Source organism: Coregonus clupeaformis, chromosome 5 (genome assembly GCF_020615455.1).
Source record: "Coregonus clupeaformis isolate EN_2021a chromosome 5, ASM2061545v1, whole genome shotgun sequence".
NCBI lineage: Eukaryota > Metazoa > Chordata > Actinopteri > Salmoniformes > Salmonidae > Coregonus > Coregonus clupeaformis.
Genome location: NC_059196.1, coordinates 71,501 through 77,500, shown reverse-complemented (window position 1 = coordinate 77,500; position 6,000 = coordinate 71,501). Strand labels below are relative to the sequence as shown.

General features: G+C 45.5%; 1 protein-coding gene across 9 annotated transcripts in view; it reads left to right on the top strand.

Moving 5' to 3' along the window:
• The window catches only part of LOC121557935 (RNA-binding protein Musashi homolog 2-like), a 260,272-nt gene that overhangs the window by 231,480 nt on the left and 22,792 nt on the right, over nt 1-6,000 (top strand). The gene's annotated exons all lie outside the window — the stretch shown is intronic.

The window sequence follows — 6,000 nt, the reverse complement described above, 5'->3', positions numbered from 1 at the left end:
TAATAAATGATATATTAACACTGGGTAATCATAACAGTCACATAATAAATGATATATTAACACAGGGTAATCATAGCAGTCACATAATAAATGATATATTAACACTGGGTAATCATAACAGTCACATAATAAATGATATATTAACACTGGGTAATCATAACAGTCACATAATAAATGATATATTAACACTGGGTAATCATAACAGTCACATAATAAATGATATATTAACACTGGGTAATCATAACAGTCACATAATAAATGATATATTAACACTGGGTAATCATAACAGTCACATAATAAATGATATATTAACACTGGGTAATCATAACAGTCACATAATAAATGATATATTAACACTGGGTAATCATAACAGTCACATAATAAATGATATATTAACACTGGGTAATCATCTAGTAAGTGATTAATACTTTACCTCTGTTCTTCCTGTCCTCCTCCTCTAAGTGCGTGTCTCTATGTTCTTCTGAGAGTAGTGTAGACAGACAGGAGTTATCTGGGGGTGTTACATGATTCAACTATACAGTACTATACATCCCTTTATGGCTTTAAACTCAGTATTCTCAGCCTTACTGTACACATATGCGGTTCATCACACATTCATTCTCTGCTATGTCACACATCTGAATGAGCTGAAGAACGTTTTTGTCAGTCGATTCTTCTCTGTCAATGCAGACACATTAAGGCTCTAGATAGTGGTAGAGGTAGTGAGGCAGTTAGGCTACAGTACTATGGTTGAATGTGGCTCAGAGTCAGTCAGTCTTCCCCTGAGCTTGGTGCTTCCAGTATTCAGACTGAGCCATGCCTTTGATAAGCGCTGCACACAGAGGTCTTCTTTGTAAGCACATGCAGCAGCAGCGCTAGTAGAGAGAGCTTTCCGTTCTGTCGGACAATGACACACTCACACACACACACAGAGAGAGGAGAATGACTCACCTCTCCTTGCACCGTGCGATGAACAGATGCCAATGGAGATTGTGCTCTTTTCATATTATTCACTCTCTCCTCCATTGCTTATTTAAACACAAGTTAACCTTTTTTTCAGACAGTGCTTTCCTTTCTGTAAGCTTTAGAAATCCTTACTTGATTACTGACACGCCTGCCTTGTGAGTCACAAGGGAAAACCAAACACAAATTGCAAATCCGACTCATTTCTGCCACAGCATGTCAATCCTACTGCATGTCAGTGTTTATTACAGGAGTGTGGTTTCTTTATTGATCACCTAATCTTTCTGTGGGAGCTGAAGCAACACACAGAGAAAGCTCTTTAGGATGGGAAACTGTCATCACTCAAGGTTTTGTGGTAACTTTATATTCTGCCTAAAGCAAGGGAAGGAGAAGAGGTGAAAAGATGAGTGGCAGAGAGGATGGAGAAAAGGGGATTGAGTGGTATACAGGATGTGTGTATACGGAAGGAGACAGAGAGGGTGAGGGGGAGAGGGTAAGAGCTGCTGGGGTGAGGAAAGGAGACAAGTGTGCAAAGACGTGAGGGGTGCAATGATAGTTAGTTACCTCGAGCTGAAGTCGTTAAGGAAGGAAGGGTAAGATGGAAGGTGAGATAAGGTTCTGGGGGTCCACAGATGGGAAGAACAGGAGGGAAGAACTAAAGCAAACTCATCCTTAGAACAGTGGTTTGCCAAAATAAATGTTATCTGACCCACCTCATGCTTTTGCAGTATACTAGCCGTCTAGACATACACAACACCCCCTTTCAAGCAGGGCCGGATTTGGGGCCCAGGGGAACCAACTGCAGGGGGCACACCAACCCAAAAAACAGCTAATTTAGGTCGGGGGCCCCGGTGCACGTGCCCTGCACGCCCGTTCGTAAATCCGGCCCTGCGCTCAACATTTCCCCCAGCAACAGTTTGTGCCATGGCTAGACAGCTGTTACTGTTACTTAGCTCGTTAACAACCATTGGAACATAGTTCAGCCTGCGGATGATGCCCCAAAACTCCTTGTCCCAGAGAACTGCCATGCTGTCATAGTTTAAAATCTATTCTAAATCACAAATGTCTGGCCTCCCTCTCTCTCTCGCGCTCTCTCTCTCTTTTTTTTTTCTTTCTCTCTCTCACACAGCCCTTTCCTCCCTCCCTCATAGCCCTGGTTTGGCTTTAGTCATCAGGAAGAATAAGATCTGACTTCCTGTGTGCACAAGACTCAATGGTCTCTGCAGTGCAGCACTGGGCCATTCATTCTCATTTGGGCTGCAGGAGTCCCACATCCCTATGTCTGCTGTACAGGAAGGGAGGGAGGAGGGAGGGAGGGAGGGAGGGAGGGAGGAGGGAGGGAGGAGGGAGGGAGGAGGAGGGAGGAGAGAGAGAGAGAGAGGGGGGGGGGGGGGGGAGGGGGGGGAGAGAGAGAGAGAGAGAGAGAGAGAGAGAGAGAGAGAGAGAGAGAGAGAGAGAGAGAGAGAGAGAGAGAGAGAGAGAGAGAGAGAGAGAGAGAGAGAGAGAGAGAGAGAGAGAGAGAGAGAGAGAGAGAGAGAGAGAGAGAGAGAAAGGAGAAAAGGAGAGAGAAGGAGAACAGGAGAGAGAGAGAGAGAGAGAGAGACAGGCAGAGTAGTAGGCAAAGAGACACAAATGCAACAAGGAGATTTAGGAGTGCTAGACAGAGGAGGAGAGGTAGCAGTGAAGAGAGACGGGGGTAGAGAGACGGGGGTAGAGAGACAGGGGTAGAGAGACGGGGGAACAAGGCAGCACAGAGTGTGTAGGGTCTGGTCCTCTCGGTGTCAACCCAAATGATGCCCTTGTTCCCTGGTCCAAACCCCAGCTCCCCACAAGCCAAGCAGTGGGGCCTATATAGAAACCTGCAGAAACTACCAACTAAATATATAGAAACCTGCAGAAACTACCAGCTAAATATATAGAAACCTGCAGAAACTACCAGCTAAATATATAGAAACCTGCAGAAACTACCAGCTAAATATATAGAAACCTGCAGAAACTACCAACTAAATGTATAGAAACCTGCAGAAACTACCAACTAAATATATAGAAACCCGCAGAAACTACCAGCTAAATATTGGCTTTATCTCTCCAGTAATAATGGAGCCATGAAATTGATTTAATGTCACTGAGGCTCTCCTGGGCGGCGTCTCTGCAGTCTGTGAATACAAAACAATGAACCCTCACAGCTGCCCTAAGATCTATTAATTAACCCAGCTAATCCCCAACACTTTATCTCTCTCAACAACTTTGCCCATCGAACGCTAACTTTGGAACACAGAGGCTACAGGGTACCGAGGCGTAACATTGGCAGTGAACGAGAAACAAAGATTGACACTTTTTTTGTCTAGTGAAATATTTGGCATTTGTTGTGAAATGTTTGACTTGATGTTTGAGGAGATTGGAGGGCAGATAGCATATCATTTGTATGCCTTTGAGAATCCCAAGCTCAGTATGAACACAGTGTGAAAAGCGTACATGTCCAATCCTACCCAACTGTGCTGCCACAGAGCGAAAGAAAGAAAGAAAGAAAGAAAGAAAGAAAGAAAGAAAGAAAGAGAGAGCTGTATTTCTGTTCATCATGGCCTTATCTACCAGCCAGTGTCTCTCTCTCAGCATGGTCCTCCTCCACATTGACCTCCAAGCCCCTACCATGGAGTGTCCCTGCAGGAGGGGAACCACCTCATCCTGGACACCACTGTGTTCCTTTTAACCCCCACCACCCCTTAACACAGCCCCTCAGGGCACAGCATTCAGGCCCACTTACCTCCACCAGCTTGTCCTCTTTCCTCTCCCTGGCTAGCACCTCGCTTCCACTCATTGTTTTTGTCCTCTTGTCTCTGCCCTTTCTCCTGGTGGCCATTTTTGGACGGGTCTAGTGAGTGGGCCTGCCTCAAGCCAAGGGCACCACATCGCTCAATAACTTCCTCCTGCGGACAGCTCACTGTCCTATCATACGCGCACTGGCGTCTCCCCTCTCAGTATTAAACGTCAACTCAGGCCTTTGTTCAGACTTGTTCCTAATCTAGTCCCAGTCCAATTTGTTGATTATGTATTAGCACCAAATCAGAGGTTATTAAGTCGCCTAATAGAACAGGATGGGGACTGGCTTTGTTTAATATGAGAGAAAATAAAGAAGCGGATTACATGGCGTCCCTCCTATCTGAAGGCAACTATCTGCCAATGTCACTGCTCCATTGTGTCTGGTCCCTTTATCATGAATAGCCCTCTGCAGCCAAACATGTTTTAATTAGTGAGAGAGATGGTCTGTAATTATATTTATATCATAATAACTAACCACTCTGACTGAGTCCTCGTCCTCCTCGCTGAGTCTTTCATTGTCTCCCTCTATGATGATGATATTTAATTATGATGTTTGAACACTGCAGATCCAGTCAAAGTGAACGTCCCGGCCCTCGACGGGCGAGTACACACACTCAGGAGCTGGTCCGTGTTCGCTTGCTCTGTGCTCTCGCTCTCGCTAGCTCTCACTCACTCTCTCACTCACTCAGTCACTCACACACCCCCACACACACACACACACTGCATCTCTCAGCCATGTCCATGCAAACTTTACCAACAACCCTTCCCCAATCACTTTATTATCGAAGGCTACAATATACTGTATTTTTTACAAAAGTGAACCACTTTACTGGTTGCCGTTGCTTATCAAAGCCTAAACAGTAGCTGATTTAGTTGGCCAACTGCAACACCCTCGTCTTTGTGTGAATATGTTGAAAGTGTAGGTAAACACAGTCTACCTATTGACTGGCCTATGCATTGTTTAATTGAGTGCGTACTACATGTAAGGATCTTTGTAGAATGCTGTGGAGACGTCTTCTTTGTTGTATTCATTGGAAGGTTAGATAATTGACAGGGAAAGAGATAATGAAGAGCAGAAAAATGCTTGTGTGCTTTCAAACCACAGACAATTGAGCCTCATTGTATTATGAATATTGGGAACAATGCCGTAACACTTTAAAGCAAGGAACATTTCAATATGCACACACGCACGCACACACTCTCTCTCTTCTCTTCTCTTCTCTTCTCTTCTCTTCTCTTCTCTTCTCTTCTCTTCTCTTCTCTTCTCTTCTCTTCTCTTCTCTTCTCTTCTCTTCTCTTCTCTTCTCTTCTCTTCTCTTCTCTTCTCTTCTCTTCTCTTCTCTTCTCTTCTCTTCTCTTCTCTCTCTTCTCTTCTCTTCTCTTCTCTCCTCTTCTCTATCTATAATCTCCTCAACCTGTGTCCTCCTGCCCAAGCCAACCTCCACCCAAAGGGCACTCAGAACCAAGCGATGAATCCCAGAAGCCCAGTCCCATAATAATGCCATAAAGAGCTGATAAAACAGGTCGGCTGATAGATGACAGGTTGACTGAGGCTGGGGCTGAGGCTCGCCCAAGCCTACCCAGTCTCCTCTCTTCCACAAATTATCCCTCCATCCCCCTGTTCCTCCCTCGTTCCCCAGGCCCAGCGGTCCGCCGGGGCTGCAACAGCCGTTCACGCTGCTTGGAGACCAAATTATCCCCCTGATTGGTTGAGTTCCAAGGCATAAACCTCGCCGGCCAACAACTGCGGCTGATTCGCTCTCCCGACTTTACGGCTTTCTCTTTCCCTCCCTCCTCCCTTCTTCTGCAAACAGCGCACGGAGCCAGCGAGATAAGTGACTTAAGTGGACTACAAAGTATGCGAGCGTGTTCCAAATTTCCATATCGGTCTTCATGGTGCATGATGTTGGTTATGTTTCGAAGTTAACACTTTATTTCCTGTCACCAGCTTGCCAGTTAGAAGATTCCCTCACGCGTCTTTTCCTCATGTTAGAAAACGATGTCACTCGCTAATCCAAAACTAATCCCAGTTACTGGGCATATAGAGAGATACACACACTAAGACAGTCACAGTCACTCTCTCTCACACGAGCCAACCCCCTCCCCATACACACAGATAAAAACATTCACTCTTTCACACACAACCCTACCCCCCCCATACACACAAAGTCACACACACACTCAATCTCTTTCACACAATCCGACCCCTCCACACAC